Below are 21,347 nucleotides of genomic sequence, written 5' to 3' on the forward strand. Positions count from 1 at the left end.
TTTCTCTTTGCAGTAAATCATTCCCTGAGGATGGGATGCAAAGGAGGCAAGGAATAATGGGGTAGATCAGTTTCAGATGAGTGGAGAATGTTTCTAAATGGCTGCAATGGAGTTGGAATTGACGATGGGACCATCAAAGGACTTCAGTTTATCATGGGGGATATAGTTGAAATTAGAGTCCACCAATATGTGGTATGGTAGCTATTGAGGTATACCTATCCAGATTACCACTCTAGGACCAATTGCTGCCCATCTGTGGGGAGTGGGTTTGGCATGTTTGGCTGTCAGCTCCTTCGTCTTCAGCTGCAGATAGCCCCCTCCCTGATAGCCATCTTAATTCTCTCTGAATCTGGAGAATCAGCTGAAAAATTTGGTGGTCTCAACCTGAGAATTTGTGTGATACTTTTTTTGTTCAGCACTTCTCAACTGGCCACACTGAGATACAGATACGCTGCTGCGATCTCAGGTCAGGTTTCTTTCAAGCCGTTGAGGTAGAGAAACACCGGAGGATATAGGCAAGATATAGACAAGTGAAGGGAGTATAGTCTGCTTGGTCATGGAGAAGAGTATGATAATAGAAGATGCCTAAAAGAGAGTAGAGGTCCAGATGATTCCATGAACTGGAAGTAACAGTGGGAGTGACAAAGCCTGACTGACATTCCAATCTGAAGTATTTGAACAAGTATACATTTATTACAATTTAGAAATCTATCATTTCATAAGAAAGTATAAACAAAGCTACTGTAGTATTTAGAGAAGTTCGAGTAACAGACGTGATTAAAAAAACTGATCTGTTACTGTGATGCTGACACTATTCAACCTGTTTTCCTTCCCTTCAAAATTCACAGAGCCTCACCAAGCAATTACATGAACTTGGAGCTAAGTGTTTAATGGTTTAATGTGTTCTGCTTCCAGAGAGTGTTTATTGTGTAACAGGGGACTTCACCTTTTTAGTCAAAAGATTAAGGTATGTTAGGCATTGACAGAAGCATATGAAGATGTGATTTAGGGGGTCAGGAGAACCTTCAACATCCCTCAGAGAACATTTTCTATGTTGTTATTTTCTCTGAAGACTTGAGAATATGGTGTCAATGAAAAACGCCATAGGTGTTTGCATTCTTGCCTTCAGTATTAGTTAATAATTTTCTGAAGTCTTGTTTAGTCTTAGCCCCCACCCCCCACCCCGGTGCCTAGCATAATGCATGCTGCATATGTTCTCAATGTAGATTTAAAAAAATCAATGTTTTGTAGCTATAGCAATGTATCTAGTCTAGTACTCTTCCTGTCTTCCCTAAAATATTTATCCTTTCTCATTTGTGCATCTAAGTCTGAGAAATTTTCTAAATGAATTAAACAATATGGCAATTACCATTGTTAAATTTAAGGTGCTTTAGATTCACATGTCACTTGTGATGAGGAACTTTTGATTCAATCATGTTTTACCTTTAAAATATTATGCTTCTGCTCAGTTATAGACCTTCTACACTTTTAATATTTGATGAGATCTTGATATGTGCCTTACTACTATTTTAACCCCCTCAATGACCTTATGAAGCGGTACTGTTATTTTTCATTTATTTATCTATTTTATTTCACACATCCAGAAATGGAGGCATAGAGCTGTTAAGTGATTGGCTTGAGGCTCTAGCATGGATGGAGCAGGATCTGGGTTTAGACCCAGGAGTCTGCATCCAGAGCCAACACTTTTTTCTGCTATGCTCTGTAACCTCCAATTCTTTTTTTAAAACACAGTTTAAATAATTTCTCATGGATTCATTGAACTGTAACCTATGTCAGGTAACATTTGTGGTTCTAGCTCATCCAGTATTTTATAGAGACAAGCTGGTTCTCTGGATGGGTCTTCATTTCATTCAGTGAGGGTGATAAATCTTCTGTTAATATTTGATTCACACATGATTTTGACTATTTGAAAGGTATTTTAACTTGTCAAATTCTGTTTTAAGAGAGATATGAATACCTGTCATTAGTATTTCTTTTCATCTATGCTATAGAATCCTTTGGTATTCTGTCACATTTTAGCTTTTGTTAAGGCATGATCATGTGTATATTGAAAAATCTTTGTTTTAAAATATGTCTCTAAATTGGATAATTTTATTCCTTTGGAGCCTGGGAGATTTGCCTTAAAAAATCTGTCAGTAAACACAACTGTGTGTTTTGTTTTTGTTTTTGTTTTTGATATTTAAAATGGAAATATCACTTTTATTGACAAGTTAGGGCCATGGACAGACAGCTTCCAGAACAGAAAAAAGACAGTCCCAAGACAACGGAGTGTAAAAATCATAGCAGACAGCCTAATACTCTTCACCCTCATCCTCTCCCTCAGCACTATCCGCTCCGACCTCCTCATAATCCTTCTCAAGGGCAGCCATGTCCTCACGGGCCTCAGAAAACTCCCCTTCTTCCATGCCCTCCCCCACATACCAGTGAACAAAGGCACGCTTGGCATACATCAGGTCAAACTTGTGGTCCAGGCGAGCCCAGGCCTCAGCGATGGCTGTGGTGTTGCTCAGAATGCACACAGCTCGCTGGACTTCGGCCAGGTCTCCACCGGGCACCACAGAGGGAGGCTGGTAATTAATGCCCACTTTGAAGCCAGTGGGGCACCAGTCCACAAACTGGATGGTACGCTTGGTCTTGATGGTGGCAATGGCGGCATTGACATCTTTGGGAACCACATCACCCCGGTACAACAGGCAGCAAGCCATGTATTTACCATGGCGAGGGTCACATTTCACCATCTGGTTGGCTGGCTCAAAGCAAGTGTTGGTGATCTCTGCTACTGTAAGCTGTTCATGATAGGCTTTCTCAGCAGAGATGACGGGGGCATAGGTGGCCAGAGTGAAGTGGATATATATTGTGTGACTTTGGGCAAGATACTTGTCTCAATTTCTTCCCACAAAAGTGTAATACCTTGAAGGATCATAGCAAGAATTGAATAATTATCCACATGTACATACTCATGCACACACACACACACACACACACACACATACACACAGTACCTAGTATGTATCCATCCTGTGGTAGGTGGTCAATAAATGTTCTCCATGTTTTAATGTACTCAAATATATTCAGCTATGTTAATTCATGCTAGGATAAGTTGCAATGTTATATATTAGACAGTAGCTTTGGTTATTCTCTTTGACTGTAAAAATAAATTCTTTCCACTGAAAATGTTTTAATCAGGGTGTGCTTTTTGCTATTTCTGAAAATAGGTTAGCTGCAGAAATGCTAACTCTACCCTGGGCCAGGAATAAACAGTTGACAAAAAGAGCATGACTTTGGCATATCAACAGACATTAAATGTTAAGAGTTCCAGTAACTTAATTGTTGACATTAGGACAAAGAGAAAACAATGACCTAGCATTCACATTTAAAAGTCACTTTTGTAGAGAAACTGGTACTGAATAAGAGAGGTACGTTTAAAATTTACAAAAACACTTTATAGAAAGTAATTAATCAAATCCCAAAGTACATATAAAGAGGCAACTGTCTGGCAACATGGAAAGCATTCCACAGGATTTAGGGAAATAAGTGTTTTAGCAGTTAGGTTTGTTTTTTCTTTAATGATGTAGAAGCTGCTCTCAGTGATTATCTCCTTGCCTAATGACATACAGTTAGTAAATAGTAGAGCCGAGATTCACCGTCAGCTTGTTTAACATCAGAGCTGGTGTTGCCCTTCCTGCCCTCACCATGTTAGCTTGCTCCGTACCTTATTGTAGAAATGACATTGATTTTTTTTTTTTTTGGTCTTCATGAAAAATTAAAGGAAGCTTTCCTAAATTTTCATTAAGAGTAAGTAAGCAAAAATATAAAGGAAAACATTTAAAAGAGCTTAAAAGAACTAAAGCAGTAAAAATATTAGATCTTGGGACTATTTTTTTTTTTTCAGCTTATTCCTGAACCTGAATCTTCCCCTAAGTTCCTACAGAAATTTAGAAAACATTCTTCTTAAATGGTGAAATGAAGAATTAGCTAGGATAACATGCTATTACAAACTGGGATAACTTCTAACTTTCAACTTCATAGAATTTTGAATTATGCAGAATTGAAAGGGAGAAATAGAACCTAGGTTAATTAAGCTTCATTCTTGTAATTTAAAGGTAGCAGGTTTACAAAGCCTCCAGCCTAAGAATGACCAGACAGCAGGGATTTATTATTATAGACATGCCATTCCATCAATTGATATACCTATCTGTCTATTTACCTATCAATCTATCGATGTGTGTCAAGATAAGCCTGTGTGTGTTTACTTTTTTGCATTATAAAAGTAATAGATACTTGGGCCACCTCGGTGGCTCGGTGGGTTAAAGCCTCTGCCTTCGGCTCAGGTCACGATCCCAGGGTTCTGGGATCGAGTCCCAAATTGGGCTCTCTGCTCAGCAGGGAGCCTGCTTTCCTTCCTCTCTCTCTACCTGCCTCTCTGCCTACTTCTGATCTCTGTCTGCCAAATAAATAAAGTCTTAAAAAAAAAAGCAATATATACTATAAAAAGTCTTTAGATTGAGAAATACAAGGAATAAGAGTGAAACCCTTTTATGTTTGAACAGTCTGGAGATAGCCATCGTTAATACCTATGATTATTTCCCATTATTATTCTTAGGAGTGTGTAAGCCCCACATGTGGACTCATGCTACGCACAGAATTGAGTGCTGCTTGTTCTACTTCTTTTGTTGTTGTTGTGTTTGTGTTTGGAGAGCTTTTCAGATCAATTCTCTAAATTCCTGATTTGATTTTTTCCAGCACTAATTCTGGTATTTAACGCTTATGATTTTAACTTTGCCATTGTGTTTTTAAATTTTTTGTCATTTTTACTAATTTTGATAAGTATTCTTCTCATCTCAGTCTAGTGCCTGATCTCCGATAGAATTTCAAGGTTTAAAAGAGACCTTATAATTTTGTATGATTTCGATATAATAGTTTCAAAGTTATCACTAACAAGTATTATACTCCCCCCCCAAATATTCCCTTTTTTATTCATTACCACCATGTTCTTCTTCCCTTATTTATTGAATTATTTTCTCATACATATTACCTTTTAAATCTTTTAATTCATCCTTGGATAGGGAAGGATTTTTGAGGATCAGTATTTGCCAATAAGGATAATTTCCCTTGGACCGCTTACTCTTTTTTTTTTTTTTTCAGCGTAACAGTATTCATTGTTTTTGCACCACACCCAGTGCTCCATGCAGTATGTGCCCTCCCTAATACCCACCATACTCTTAATTTAGGTGGTGCCAGAACTTCTGTAGCCGATGTTTACCATGTTTTGATGTTCATTCACCCCCTCTACAGCAATAATTCCTATGCCTGTTGCCATATTAACTCTCCCTTTAGCTCTCTGGATTTTTAGTTCTGTAAGTTGCTCTTATCTCCAATTTAGAAAAAAAATTCTGTTTCCCAGGTTACCTACTTAGTGGTGTCATTCAATAGATATAAACCCACTAAAAGATCCAGATGTTAAGTATTTTGTGCACACGTTATCTTCAGAATTAACAGTTAGTTTTATAATTTCTGAGTTTAGAGAACATTAGATAATAATTATATCCTACTAGAAAAAAAATGACTTATTCTTTTTTTGTTTGACCTTTCTTGAGCCTGAATTCATAAATCTAGGCACAAAGAATAAGCTATTTAGACTGAAAAAGGGACTTACTTGTTCTTGACTAATTTACTGATAACATACACATTATTTTCTGTCTTACTATCTTAAAACTCCTCTGTAGTTTTTCACCTGAGTTATTACTATTGCAAAAATGCATACTTCCTACTTATTTTGCACAAAATTGTTTTGGTAATGATGATTTACTGTTCCTTATAATAATTGTTGTATTTACAGGTTTGTTTTTTTTTTTTTTTTTACAGAAAGATATTCTAAAACAATTCTTTCTACCATTTCAAAGAATTTTGTGTTGGTTTGAAGGGCATTCTCTCTTTTGACAAATATAATAAAGTTGTTATTAAACCTCTTTTTTATCATTTCAGAAATAGACCTAGAATCAAGTACTGACCAAGTCCTGTGGTTGTAGAAATTATTTTATATGTTTTTGTAGCATACAGATTGGATTAATATAATTCTCTTTTCACCTTTGTCAGAATTTTTATTGTAAAAAATGTGATGCATACTATATTTGGTAATAAGTATGTTTCATGGTTCCCACAGGACAGTTAAAAATCTCACCTTCTGAAATCTCTCTATTGGCTTCTTATTATGAACTGTCTTGAATTTTAGATTTGCTGCATGTGTGTCTATTGACTCATAAGTAATCTTCTACATACAAAATATATTCTGTTCCATTAAAAATTATTTTAGATAATTATTAGATCATGAGAGTCTCCAGCCTACCCAGAGACAAGAGAAGGACTGTGCAAAACAATACTGAATGGTCTGAAATAGCATCAAAATGCCCCCTCTCTACACTAACCTTGATGGGAAAATGAATAAATATCAGTATTGTGCTTATTTGAGTTTTTAGTTTGAGCTTTCCTCTGTCTGCCCTCTGGTGGGACTACTAATAAGTAACTGACAAGCTTTTAAAATAATCCTTAGTAAGAAAATGGATAAGAAAAATATAGATAAATCAGAAAAATGAGATTCAGAGTTTTGCTTACCTTACTTTACAAAGTAGGGCATACTACCTATGAATACTCCTAATAGGATGATGGATCATGCTGATTTTTTAAGAATGACTGCTTCAATCACATGAACTGAGTAGTAAAAACAATGAAAAAGACTCAAAGTTAGTATTTCCCTTCATTGTGTGTGTGTGTTTTCTCTATAATTACTTGATGACAGAATAGTAGAAAAACCAATCACTTATGATTTTGCCTTTTGTATGGGTAAGCACTGGTTTGATGTATCTTTTTTGAAAAAGAAGTTATTTTTAACTGAATTTAATTAAATTATGATTTACTAGCATCCTGTAGACACATACTCTTCTTCCATGATCTGAAATGGATCCACTTATTTAATCACCAAAAAAAAAAAAAAAATGCACAGAATATAAATGGCTTCATTTTAATAAAATTCTTCAATTATTTACATTTGAGGAGATCTCCCTAGGTAGAAGAACTGATTTTGACTGTGGCATTTTTTAGGAAAATGTCAACTAATATCTTCTGAAGTAAATTTAGAGTTAAGAGGAAATTTGTCTTCCAATCTTAGTGAAACATAGATATTTTACATTTAATGTAAATGTAAAAATTTTAAAAATTTTATGGTTATTAATTTTCAACTTAGTAAGTATAAGAAAATAATACTATGCTATACTATCAGTATTTCATAAATTGAAGCCTATTTGAACATGAAAAAGGAAGGACAGTCTCAAATTTTAACAATTACATTTAATTTTATGAAAGTCTATTAAAACTCACTACATCTCCTAATCAACATTTTAATGTCTTCCTAACACTGACTGATTGTGTAACTAGCATTGCAGTCTACTTAAAACATCTTTGCTTTTTTTTTTTTTAAGAAAACATTTTATTTCCATTCTCATAAAGTCATTTGGTCAGTTGCCATGACAGCAGGATGTCATTTATTTGAGGGAAAATGGTGACATATTTTTGGCTTGTAATTATTATTTTTTTTTATTAGTGATACTAAATGTTTGAGTTTTTATTCCTTTCATATAAAGCATAGCTAAAAAAGTATCTATCAGTAGCCCCATAGTAGTGGTTTGAACCTGAACAGATTCAATCCGTCATTAGAGAAAACCATTTCTTCCCTATTGAACAGGATTTGTATGGTAAGGTACTTAAAATCTTGGACTCTAGAAAGCCACCTGCTTCTGCTGAGGTATTCAGACAAAGACTCTTGGAAATTGGCCAGGTTTGTGCAGTGCTCAAACCCATTGCTTACGTGCTTGACAGTAACATCTGGTAGCACAGATGCTGAATTCTAGAGAGCCATAATTATCTTTGAGAGAAGGGAGAAGTTGTCTTACAGTTATTATCATGCTCCTACCGCAGGTATTAGAAAGAGGCAATCATTCTGTACTTCCCTGCCAGCATGTTTTCTCAGTTTTGGAGATGAAATTTCTAGATCGTGTAAAACATTGAGATTAAGAATCATTATGTGGCTTTAAGTGGTACAAAGGTTTCAAAAGAGCATAAAGGATGTGATGAAAATGTTTTGTTGTTTCCAAGTGCCTGTTCAAAACCCATTGAGCTGGGTGCCAAAAACTCATAGGCTAGCCTATTCAAGTAAAGGTTGATGACAATAGCCTCTCTTGGTTTCACACTCTATCCTTGAGCCACTCATAAATAAGACTGTCAGATTTTGTACCAATGAAAGAGCCTGTCTTAGCTTTGTTTATCTCAGCTGTTAAGAATTCCCTTTTCCCATTTTTCTCTCTCGCAGACAGATTATTATTAAAAAGTATATGACAGGTGGCAGTGCATCTACACGTTGTTTGTCTTTTAGAAGGATTATTTTATATGCTGAGAGCACACTCAAAATGATGGTTTGGGATTTCTTGATAACCTTCACCTCCAGGACTCAGAATCTGCGATTTGTGGTTTGGTAGCATAGTAACTTGTTTAGATAGCCTGCCTTAATTTGTACCAGTTTGCCAGAGTTAATGGGAACAAGTAATGGTCATTTTTAAGCAATATAAAGTTGATCAGGGTGGGCATATATAAATTTTACTTCTCTGTTTCTTACTCTGAAGATATGCTTGTAAGACTGGTATTTATTCATTGATGTATATATTCTTCACTTCATCAAGTATTAATGATAGCCTACAATGTGTAAGGCATTCTGGTAGGTGACAGACACACATTAGTAAAAGAAACTGACATAATCCCTGCCTTCCTGTGGTTTACAGGTTATTTACAAGAATTGCAAATTCAAATGCCTTTAGGGACAAGCAGATAAAGAAAATGAGTGAAGCTGTGACTATAAGCCCATAATTAGTGGTAGAGACTGTCACTAAAGAAGAATGCATATTCTACTGGACGGAATTCAAATTCAAAATGTGTTTAAATAATGAGTCATATCTTTTTTTTGGGGGGGGGGAGAAAGGAAGGAAGGAAGGAAGAAAGAAAAACACACCCAGGGTCCGAGCACGTTCTGTGGCTCTCTGCTCATGAGTTTGGGCTTTAGTAATGAACCAGCACTGGGATGTCCTAGAAACACTGAGAAATGTGTCTGCATTTGTGAGCCGATTCTTCCATCTGTCACGTTTCATGCCATCAACAGTGTGCAGTCATGGCCTGGGTGAAATCAACTACAGGGACCAGGATGAGTTCTCCAGTTCCTGTTCACAGAGCAGCTGCATTATAGTGGCTGAATCAGCAGCGACCTTAGGCACTGCCCGCTTGATGCCGTTTGGTGCCCATGCTGATCAGGCCAGGCTGCTGTCTGCCCTGGTCAGGTGCAGCAGTGCTGGCTGACGTTCCTCTGGTTTACTTTACTGGCAACATCTTTTCTGCTTTCAGCATCCTGCTTATTATTCTATAAACTGAGAATCATCTTTCCATTCATGGCAAATATTTCATCCTTTAGAAAATAAACTATCATGAGATTAATTTAGGGTAAATATAGGTTAAACTTCTGCCAAATTAGAAACCATTATACTTTCTTGATTGAGCATCATAGCAAAATAAAAGAAAGAAAAAGGTAACAACACAAATAATAACGGTTTGACTATAAACCCTATATATACACATACTACTCTACCATATCTTATATGGATTACAAAATCTGTGCAAAATCCAGAAATTTTTAAAAGGGTGAAATGTCTTAATATTTCATTTGAAAACTTTAAAAAACCCATCCATATGCCACACATCAAAGGCTAAAACAAGATCATCATCATAATAAATAATAACAATAAAATAACAAATACTAATATTTATTGAGTATCATAATAAATAATAACAATAAAATAACAAACACTAACATTTATTGAGTGTTTATTACCTTCTAGAAACAGTTAACATTAGAGAAATTGAGCAAGGTAATTACCAAATATATTTTCTAACTTATTTTGGAATTAAATAAAATTGTTAATGTCTACTGTATTACCAACATTCTTTTTCATCCTCTAGCAGATTAAAAGTAATGTCCTTCTTATAGTTTGTATTTGTTTTTAATAGAGGGTGTCAATTGAGTAATGCCTCATTACTCTTCTAGTATGAGCTGGATTTTTTTTTATTAAGAGTTTATAAGCATGTCTATATTGTAGAAGGTTATCAGCAGTAATTTCCAAAACTGAACAGAAAAAAATTGGCGTAAGCAACATGATAAGGAGATCTAAGTTTCTATAATACATACAGGAACTTGCAGCTATGTTTCTAAGATCATGAAGCTAGTTTATTTCCTCTTGTCTCTTAGAGACCATCCCATTATAAACTAACCCTAATACAAATTTGTTCCATGATTAAATTATCAAAATATTCTGAAGAAAATGTTACAAAGGTTTTGATGGTTTTCTTCTGCAATGATAAATGATAAATTAGGCCTGTGATACTCATAGTGTATGGATACATAATTCCTAGGGAAGATGAAAGAAAAATGATACATCAAAAATATATATAGAAATAAAACAAGGATTTGCTGGTGATGAGAAAAATAATATGGATATTCAAGAATTGCTACATTATGTAAAATTTAATATATCTAAATAGGTTCCCAAGTAAGTTCTCATTGAAAATAAGTTTTAAAGGTACCCAAAGGAGCCATGAGATTTTTATTATAAAATGGAAATTACATGTTCACAAGTATAAACTTCCTTCCAAGTTTGGAATGCAAATGCATAAATATCTCTTATTTTTCTAGTTTCTTGTTTGAGAACCTGGGTGTCTTTTTTTTTTTTTTTTTTAAGATTGATCGATTGATTTGACAGAGAGAGACATAGTAAGAGAGGAAACACAAGCAAGGGGAGTGGGAGAGGAAGAAGCAGGCTGCCCACCAAGCAGGGAGCCTGATGCAGGGCTTGATCCCAGGACCCTGGGATCATGATCTGAGCCAAAGGCAGATGCTTAATGGCTAAGCCAGCCAAGCACCCTGAGAACCTGGATGTTTTATTAACAGGATGTTTTATTACCATTACCACTTAAAGATTTCCTTCCTGCTGGATTGCCCCAAATCTTAAAGGTTGACATAATTCAAAGGGTAGTATCTGGCTTATACAATAAATGAGGAGAGAAATGGGAGCCTGTGCACAAGCAGGGGGAGTAACAAGTAGAGGGGGAGGGAGAAGCAGGCTCTCTGCTGAGCAAGGAGCCCTATATGGGGCTTGATCCCACGACCCTGGAATCATGACCTGAGCCAAAACCAAATACTTAAGCAAAGCCAGATGCTTAATCGACTGAGCCATCTAGGGGCCTCTAACTGTTGCTTTTTAGTACCATGTCATGGCAATGTTGGAAACTGGCTTGCCTTTCTAACAAAAGATGTTCTCTAATGCATTGAGATGTCCCCCACCTAGAATGATTTAAAGGCCACATTGAATCCATAAAAGGACAATTATACCTTTCCGTCTAACAATAGAAGTTGTCCTCAGGGTAGACCCATCATTCTACATACCATTTTTGGTTCATATATACTTTGCCCATGGGTGCCACTCTGCCATAAGGGGCAAGATGTTATCCCTGGACCTGGCTTGTCCCGTATAATACACCTGGAGCTACTGTCACTGGTTGTATTCTAGGAATTAAGTAACATTAAATTTTATACATTTAAAGCAAAACTATTTAATTGTATCCTCTACTGAGAGGAGAGATCACTACTCAGTATCTAAAATCAAAAAAGTAATGCAGTGCGTGGGTGGCTCCCTTGGGTGGGCATCTGACTCTTGATTTCAGCTTAGGTCATGATCTCAAGGTTTTGAGATCAAGCGTTGCATGGGGCTCTGCTCTCTGCTTGAGATTCTCTCTCTCCCTCTTCCTCTGCTCCTACTATTTCTCTCTCAAATAAATAAATACTTAAAAAAAGTGATGGGGTGCCTGGTGGTTCAATCAGTAGAGCATGTGACTCTTGATGTCACAGTTGTGAGTTCGAGCCCCACATTCAGTGTAGAGATTACTTAAAATATTGAAAAAAAAAAAGATCAAGTTAAAAACGTGAAATAAGAAAGTTATGCTGGCCATGCACAACCTTGCTGAGTAAAACAAACTTCTGATCTCATCACTGGTGAGTGAAGAAAGAGATAGTGGTGCGTTAGCTAAGCCTTAGAAGCTTGTCCACTGGACTGAGTCTACCGATGGTTGGCCGACTGTCCAATGCTGTCACTGATGGGTTGTTACAGAGGCTGTTTGTGAACTGAATTGATTAAAATTTTAAAACTAGCTCTAAACCTAACCAACAATTGGACTTTTCCTAGAAGTGTAAGAAATTTTTAATGCTCATTTCTTTCCTCAACTAATTGAACTTCCCACCTTATTTATGCTAGGTCTTCTGAGGATTTTTCCCTGAATTTATTCAAAATGACTCTGTTGGAAGAAGTCTCCCAAGTGACTTATTTTTCTAACAGTTAATTCCTAGATAATTCCAACATTATATACCTATTTTCCTGAGGACCAAAGGATCCCTATAGTGATTTTCTAGTACCTTATCACTAGAAAAATCACTGTTACACATAAATTTTGTTTCTGTTGCATTGTCCCAGTAGGTTATGAAAATTAAATACATTACTTATAAACATAATAATATGATAAATCACCTGTGTACTCTAGGAAGGTAAATCTTAATTCTTAGAGAAACATCATAGCATTTTAGTTAACAACACAGACTTTAAAGGACAGTTTACCTGCTAAATGACTTTGAGAGGCTTATTTAACCTCTTCATGTCTCTTTTCTCATGTCTCTTTTCTCATGTCTCTTTTCTCATCTGTGAAATGGAACTAAAGTATTACTTTTCTTATTAGGTTGCTATTAGGAATAAATGCATTAATATGTGCAAGGTGTTTAGAATAGTCTTGGTATATAGCATTATAGAATGATAGCATACATTTGTGTTTGCTTTCATTATTGTTAATATAGACTAAAAAACAATTTTTTGCCTGGGTAGTTGAAAAGAAAGGGAAAAAGCTTTGCAATTTGTCATTATGTTTTCTACATTTTTCTCACTTCTGGGGAAAAATGTGGGATATCTTTGACGCCTAAACTGTGAAGAATTGAGAATAAAGATAAATTAAAGAAAATATAAAGGCTCAAAGTCCCAAATATCTATTTACCTCTGATGAAAGCCACTCTAGGTGTTAGAGAATTTATACCAAATCACAGTACTCTCCTAACTTTAAATCCCTGTTTTTGTTCGTTTGTTTTTACAGAGTTAAAATAAGTTCAAAATGAAGAAGAACAACCTTTGGGTAACTGTAAAGGGAAGGAATGATAGTATAGTTGAAGGTGTATAAGGAAGTGAGGACGTGTTCTTCAGATTTTGTTATCCTGGAAATATTATAAGTTGGCCACATTCGTGTGACCTTTAGATTTTTCAAACCCATCTTATTCAGTGGTTTTCCACTCTGGCTTTACTTAACAAGCCCTTGGAGAGGTTTTACAAAATTTCTTGGGCTTACTTCAGATCTCTGGGGCAGTGCGCCCTGGGTATCAGCAGTTTCTGGAAGCTCCCCAGAAGAATATAGAGTACAACCAGACCAGAGAATTACTGAAGTGTAATTCTGGCTAGTGGGCATCTGGTTTCGCAACAGCTGCAGTGATTATTCCTTTGACACTTGCTTTACTAGGTATCAGCTTGTTTTTCTGAATGTTAGCATCTGATACTCAAAGCGACAAAAACAAATTTTACTAGCTATAGACAGAAGCAGCAGAGTCTTGACCACAGAAAAGTAGTTCAGGAAGCTTCTGGTCATAAAGGAAGAGGAGAGCGAGATTAATGGCAGTCTCTATATTGGAAATTATTTCATGGTACTTTAAGTGTGTGGTACTTTAAAAAACAAACAAACTTCTTTTTATTATCCTTTTTTTTTTTCTTGCTGGAACTTGAATATAGCTATGTCATGTGCTTATTATTTATACTTGTCTTAATAAGTTTGTATTGCTCTAGATATTTCTAAGTATTGCATCAAGAAGATGTAAGCAGTGTTTTTCAATGACTGTGCGTTAGAATCATCCAAGGAGCTTTAAGAGATACAAATCCTTGAAACGCATCCAAAACCAGTTGAATCAGAATCTTTGGGTGTGGAACACAGACACTGATATTTTTTGAAGTTCCCCAAATAATAATATGCACCCAAATTTGAGAACAATTTATTTAAGAAATGTGAAGTTAAAAAGAAAGAGAGAGAGAAAGAGAGAGATCCTAAGGGAAAAAGAAGATAATGCAGTTTAAAATTTGACATACTTTTTGAGAGAAAAATAGTAGAATATATTTTTACAGAAAAATTCTAGACTATCTTTGGAGGTGATTGATAAAGTAGTGAGTTCAATTTAGACCTGTTCAAGGAAGTGGAATAAATGGCCCTTTCAGGTTGCTGTTAGAGTAAGGGTTCTTGTTTCTAGATTAAATTGTCAGGAGTATTTATTCTTCAGCATTTTGATGCTATCCTAACACCTGAGTAAAATACTAAAGTGAACCATAGATTTAAAGTGAGACCATAATCCTTTGAATGCATGTTAGACTCCATGTTCTTTATTCTCAGATAAATCTTTAGATAAATAGTTCTACTACCTCAGTGAAGTTAGTATTAATAATTTCCTGCATGAATGAAGTTCATTATTTGAAGATGAAATGTGTGATTAGTATATATTGAATTACATATAATGTGATCAGTGATTGACTATGCTTATTATTTCCTACATGCCATTTTTATTTGAGCACTATGTTAAAATCACACCCCTCACTGGTTTTGAAAGGTTAAAAAAAAAAAAAAGACCCTAGAATTTGGTGTGATAAATTGTTTGATGTAACCTAATTTTTTTTTTTTTTGTATTTTAAAATGTCATTCAATGATGAGATACTGATTATATTACTATTAACTTAAGAATTTAGAACTTCTCATATGGTCATAGATATCATGTATTTGGCTGGGTACAACTGACCTGCAGAAAAGCTGCGAAGGTATATATACCTCTAAAACAACTGTGTCCAAATTAAAAAAAAAATAGAAGTTTTAATAAATTGACTCATTTGTTATATCCCACCGTATTCATCAGGGTCCTGCTGAGAAGCAGAACCAGTAAGGAGATCTATATATGTATGCATATATAACTGTATATATTAGACATATAATATATATATTATATATATTATATTAGACATATAATATAGACATGTATGCATATATAACTGTATATATTAGACATATAATATAATATATATATTAGACATATAATATAATATAATTACATGTATATAATTTCTATGTAAACATATTTATACATATATAACTAATTTAAGCACATATAATCATGTATATATATGCATACATACACATATGTGTATACATTTGTTGTAAGGAATTGAGGCATATGATTATGGAGGCTAACTCCCACATCTGCTATCTCTAAGCTGGAGATCCAGAAAGTTGGAAGTTTGATTCTGGTTCAAGCCAGAAGGCCGGAGAACCATGGAAGCTGGTGTTGTAAACCCCAGTCCAAGCAAAAGATGAACAATCTCCCAGCTCAGTCAGACTGAATTCTTTTTTCTTCTGCCTTTTTCATTCAAGCCCTCAGTGGATTAGATGATGCTCACCCACATTTGTGAGGGCTATCTTTATTTGGTCTATGGATTCAGATGCTAATATCAATCAGAAACGCCTGTGAAGACACACCCAGAAATATGGTTAGTCAAAAATTCTGGCCACCCTGTGGCCTGGGTAAATGACACATAAAATTAAGGATTATACCCACCTCCCTGGGCTCATCAACAGAATTAATTAAGCCATGTCAAAGTCATTTTTCTTTCTAGGTCATTTTTTTAACACCATAATGAAGTTTCTTTACCTAAACAAAGCCACTGTCATTTAGTCTCTTTCCCCTTGTTTGTACTTTTTGTCATTAAAAGAAAGAAGGAGAAATTGCTGTCAAGGTACCTGTCTTCTGTTAGCATTCTGGAAAGTTTGGGAAATGTTTCAGATCTGCTGAGTTTGAAAAGTAAAGTAATTAAAGTAATTCTTTAAACCAAATTCATAAAAATAAACTGATTTACATTAGCCTTGGGACTGCCTACCTCTAGCTGCTACACTTAAATTGATAAAGTCTTGCCAGTTCTGTCACCAGAATGAAAGAAGAGCCTCTGCATCTAGGTAAGATAGAACATGAAATGGAGAGGACAATACTGTGTACTGGGAAAAGCTGGATATTTGAGCTAAATCATGGTTCAAATCTTGGATTCAGTGTTTATACACGATGCAGACAGTCACCAATTTATGACGGTTCAACAAGATTTTTCAGCTTTATGATGGTGCATAAACAACGCACTATTAAGGAGAAGAATTTCTGTTTTTCAAAGGTCCTTCTAGCTGGACTAAGGACCAAACTGATATGAGACAGATTAATAGGAGAAAGTCACATTTAATGGGCATCCATACAGGGCTTCTGCATAAACACAGAAATTCCAAAGACAGGCAAAATGAGGTCTATATATCATTCTGAACTAAGGAGAAGGGGATAGGGATCTGGGATTTCAGAGGAAAGAAATGCATCTCACAAGGCGATAAGAAAAGCATGTGTTTGATAATTAGATGTTTGCCTTACCATATTAGTGGGTCACTCAGATAAAATTTATCTATGTTAATAACTCTTATTCTGGAAAAGACCCCCCAGTTTAGATTTTTCTGTGTGGTTATGGGAAGGACAAAAGTGTCTCTTGAGCCCACAGGGTCTCAAGTCTCTTCAGTTTAAAATAATCCACATGCCTAAGTGGCACATTCTGGGAGTGGGGGAAGGGGCTATCCAGAACCCCTTCAGCACATTCAGTAGAAACCATATTTCAAATTTTGAATTTCACTTGTTTCCCTGGCTGGTGATATGTGGTTTCATATTCTTCATGCTGCCAGACAGTAGTGGCGGTCCATAGCTCCCAGCCATATGATGAGGAAAGTAAACAACTGATTCATTTACAACCATCCTGTATCCATAAAACTACTCGGTTTTTCACTTTTTTATAGTATTCAATAAATAAATGAAATATTCAATGTTTTATTATAATATAGAATTGGTGTTAGATGATTTTGCCCAACTGTAGGCTAATGTAACTGTTCTGAACATGTTTAAGGTAGGCTAGGCTAAACTATGATGTTTGGTAGGCTAGGTGGGAAAATGGATTTTTGACTTAATGATGTTTCTGACTAATGATGTATTTATTGGGATGTAACCTTATCATAAGATCTGTATATCCTTCAGTTATCTAAGCCTCAATTTTATCATCTGTAAAATGGAAAGAATGAGTGGTTATGATTGAGTCATACAATACTTGTAAATAGGCGGACACCACACAGAAAGCATTGAATAATAAATGAGTTCTATTAATATTTTGAGTTTGTGTGTACATGGAAAACTAACAAACAATTCTCAGTTAGTCTCTTTATTAGAAGTGGCTAGAAGACTCCAAGCTTGATCTGGACATTTATTATCCCAACCATACCCATATACTATGTCATAGGATCAGCTTGCTGTCACTTGGCATGCATCTATCCATGATAAGCTAGCTAAAGATGCAGAGGAACAGAGAATGCCTTAATTAGGATTCTCAAATTGACTGTAACCTCCCTTGTTAACTGGGAAGTTATCATGTATCTCAGTTTCTGTCCTTTGGGGTGGATGTAATTTGATGCGATTCCAGGTGGGGATTAAGTTTTTGAAGTAATTCACAGGACTTCAGTTGATTTATGTAAAGAACCCATTCTTTCTCAAGTCGTAAATGCATTGTTCATTTAATTTTTCAAAACCCAGTTTTCCTGAAAACTGAAAATTGACATTTCAGCTTAATACCCCATTCATAACAGCCAAAAAGTCATGGAAGAAGCTTATATTTTCCCTTCGTGGATTTTTGTTTGTTTGCTTAAAGTACTTTGTGGAAGAAAATAGTCTTCCTTTACCTAAGTTGCTTAGTTTTGGACTGTTCTTTAGATATGAAACCAGAATGCAGGTTGCATCATTTATTTCTTCAGTAATCAGATGTTTGTTGTATGCCTATTATATGCAAGGCACGTTTAACCTTGAGCTGAATCATCATCTTTAATATTTCATAACCCAGTGCATTAAGCACATGTCAGTAGGGTTACTGATTTTGTGGCCTCATCTGATGAAAAGGGAAGTCAATCCCGGGTCTGTGTCAAAGAAGCAAGAATACAAACTCAAATGACCCTTTATTGTGGTTTATTATATTCTACGCAGGATAAATATTACCCGATTCTGAATTGGTAGATCAAGAGGCAGGGCAATTACTAGGAGCTCAGAGCTTGATGACACAGTGTGTTGGTGAGGTATATGGTGTGTTGGACCTGTCTGTGAATTGGGGGTTAGAATTTCTGGGTTCAGGTTGTGATGGTTGATTTTATGTCAGCATAACTGGGCCAAGAGGGTACCCAGACATTTGACCAAACATTGTTCTGGGTGTGTCTGTGATGGCTTTTCTGAGTGGACTTCACATTTGAATCAATAGACTGAGGAAAGAAGATTGCCCTCCTCAAATGTGTCTGAGCATCATCTGATCAGTTGAAAACCTGGACAGAATAAAAAGGCTGAGCAAGGAGGAACTCCTCCGGTCTGGCAACTTGAGCTCTTTTGAGTGGTCTTTTCTTACCTTCAGACTAAGACTAAAACATCAGTTCCTCTTGGTTCTTAAGCCTGCTGGCTTTAGATGGAATTTGTAGCATCAGCTTTTCCTGGTTCTCAGATTAAAACTATGTATTGAATCTCCTGGGTCTTTGCCTTGCCAACTTCAGGCCTTGGGACTTCTCAATCCATAGAATTGCGTGAACCAATTCCTTACAGTGTATCTTACCTCTCATTCTCTCCCTCTCTTTCTCTCCATCTCTCTCTCTCTCTCTCTCTCTGTCTCACATACACACACAAACCCTATTGCTTCTGTTTGTCTGCAGAACTCTAATATACCAAGTTTATTCCAAAATCTTAGGACCGTTGTTTTATTTTCAGAAGAAAATATCAGAAGAGAAATAAGTGAAATAGAACTAGAGATGATATATTTAGCTTTATCAAAGCAAAGAGAGAGCGAGAGAGAGAGAGAGAGAGAGAGCAAGCAGTAAGTCACCAGTAGAGCAGTGAGAAAAATTAAAAGCTGGTTCTATGTTTAACACCATGCTCTGAATCAGAAGACCCTGGTTAAGCTTCCTGGCATTGTCTCTTAGTAATTTTGATTTCAGAGAAGTTTACATTTCTTTTTACTTTCTTTCTTTCTTTTTTTTTTTTTTTAAAGACACATTTATTTAGCATCATGATCAGACTATTACATTTAGCAATCAACAGCATGGGTGCAAAAAAAAAAAAAAATCTACATTAAAACCCTTTGTTGGAATGCTTTACACTTTTCCACAGAACAGAAACTAAAATAACCTATTATACAATTAGTCACAAATACAGTCCTCGAGTTTTTTTGCCCATACACATGAGTATTGTCTAAAACATGTCTTCTTTATAGCATCTAGGCCCTGCCACCACTGGGCTTGGCTGAGTTCACAAATCTGTTGTAACCGGTAGCTTCCCTGTCACTTCTCTGGCTCTCCTCTCCTGCTAAGCTCTGTTTCCTGGCAGGAATTAAAACCTTCTGCCACTGCCATAGCTGCTGCTGCTGCTGGAACCACCGTAGCCACCTTGGTTTCGTGGTTTGGCGAAGTATTGGCCTCCACCACCATAAGGGCCAGAGCTTCTGCCTCCCAAATTGCCTCCTTTCATGGGTCCAGAATTTGAGGATTGATTGTTGTAATCGCCAACATCATTATAGCTTCCGCCACCTCCAAAGTGGCTTCCATCATTACCAAATCCGTTATAGCCATCCCCACTGCCACCATATCCACCACCACCTCGACTGCCACCAAAGCCACCTCGACCACTGAAGTTTCCTCCGCGACCAAAGTTGTCATTCCCACCAAAACCACCTCCACGACCACCACCAAAGTTTCCAGAACCACTTCGACCTCTTTGGCTGGATGAAGCACTAGCCATCTCTTGCTTAGAGAGCGCTTTCCTTACTTCACAGTTGTGGCCATTCACAGTATGGTATTTTTGAATGACAATCTTGTCTACAGAATCATGGTCATCCAATGTTACAAAAGCAAAACCCCTCTTTTTGCCACTGCCTCAGTCAGTCATGATCTCAATCACTTCGATTTTCCCATACTGTTTGAAATAATCTCTTAGATGATGCTCTTCAGTGTCTTCTTTAATGCCACCAACAAAAATCTTTTTCACAGTTAAGTGGGCACCAGGTCTTTGAGAATCTTCTCTTGAGACAGCCTTCTTTGGTTCCACAACTCTTCCATCCACCTTGTGTGGCCTTGCATTCATGGCTGCATCCACCTCCTCCACAGTGGCATATGTGACAAACCCAAAGCCTCTGGAGCGCTTGGTGTTCGGATCTCTCATTACCACACAGTCCGTAAGTGTTCCCCATTGCTCAAAAAGGCTCTCATCGGTTGTTTCAAAGCTCAGACCTCCGATGAAGAGCTTCCGCAGCTGTTCAGGCTCTTTGGGAGACTCTGACTTAGACATGAGGACGGTGGGAGGGGAGACTTTAACAATGCTTACTCAGAAAGCTGTTTACATTTCTTTAGGCCTGTTTTCCCATCTATAAAAAGAATATTTGAGACTGCATCACCAGTTCTCAACCCATTAACATCATGAGTTCTTAATCCATTAGTATCACCTAGGAAACTGAAAATAATGATGTGGGAGCCCATCACCAGAGATTCTGATTTAATTGGCTTGTGTGGAGACTCAGCATCAGCATTTAACTTGATCTATAATTGAATCTATTCTGCAGCTGGGCTTTGGAACTACTGGACTTGATTTTAAGGTTCAAGGTGCCTTATGTGTGGACAATTAGTACAATCATGAACATAGTACTGGAAGACGGTACTAGATCAGTGTAAACACTGAAGTTAATTCAAATAATATTACTGTAAAGTTCATGAAAAGTATGCATTATTCAATTAACAAATGAGTTTTACTATTTCATTATTTATATCTGTTCAGTAGTCAAATCTTGGACATACATGAAATGTTATGGTTACATTTTTATAGGTTTGGTTTTGTATTACTCAGATCATGAATTGCGACACTTGTTATCTTGGGTTCTTTATGGTAGCTGAAAAAAGGGATATAGAATTTGTATTACTTAATTTTTTTTACTAAAAAAAAATGAGGCTAACCATGTTGCTAGTAGTACTAGGTATGT

General features: G+C 36.2%; 1 protein-coding gene and 1 pseudogene across 5 annotated transcripts in view; one reads left to right on the top strand and one right to left on the bottom strand.

Moving 5' to 3' along the window:
• The window catches only part of NAALADL2 (N-acetylated alpha-linked acidic dipeptidase like 2), a 1,340,010-nt gene that overhangs the window by 695,213 nt on the left and 623,450 nt on the right, over window positions 1-21,347 (top strand). The window lies entirely within an intron of this gene.
• LOC106006196 lies at window positions 19,501-20,683 on the bottom strand (annotated as a pseudogene).

Source organism: Mustela putorius, unplaced genomic scaffold (genome assembly GCF_011764305.1).
Source record: "Mustela putorius furo isolate JIRA1106 unplaced genomic scaffold, ASM1176430v1.1 tig00003834_pilon_pilon_pilon, whole genome shotgun sequence".
NCBI lineage: Eukaryota > Metazoa > Chordata > Mammalia > Carnivora > Mustelidae > Mustela > Mustela putorius.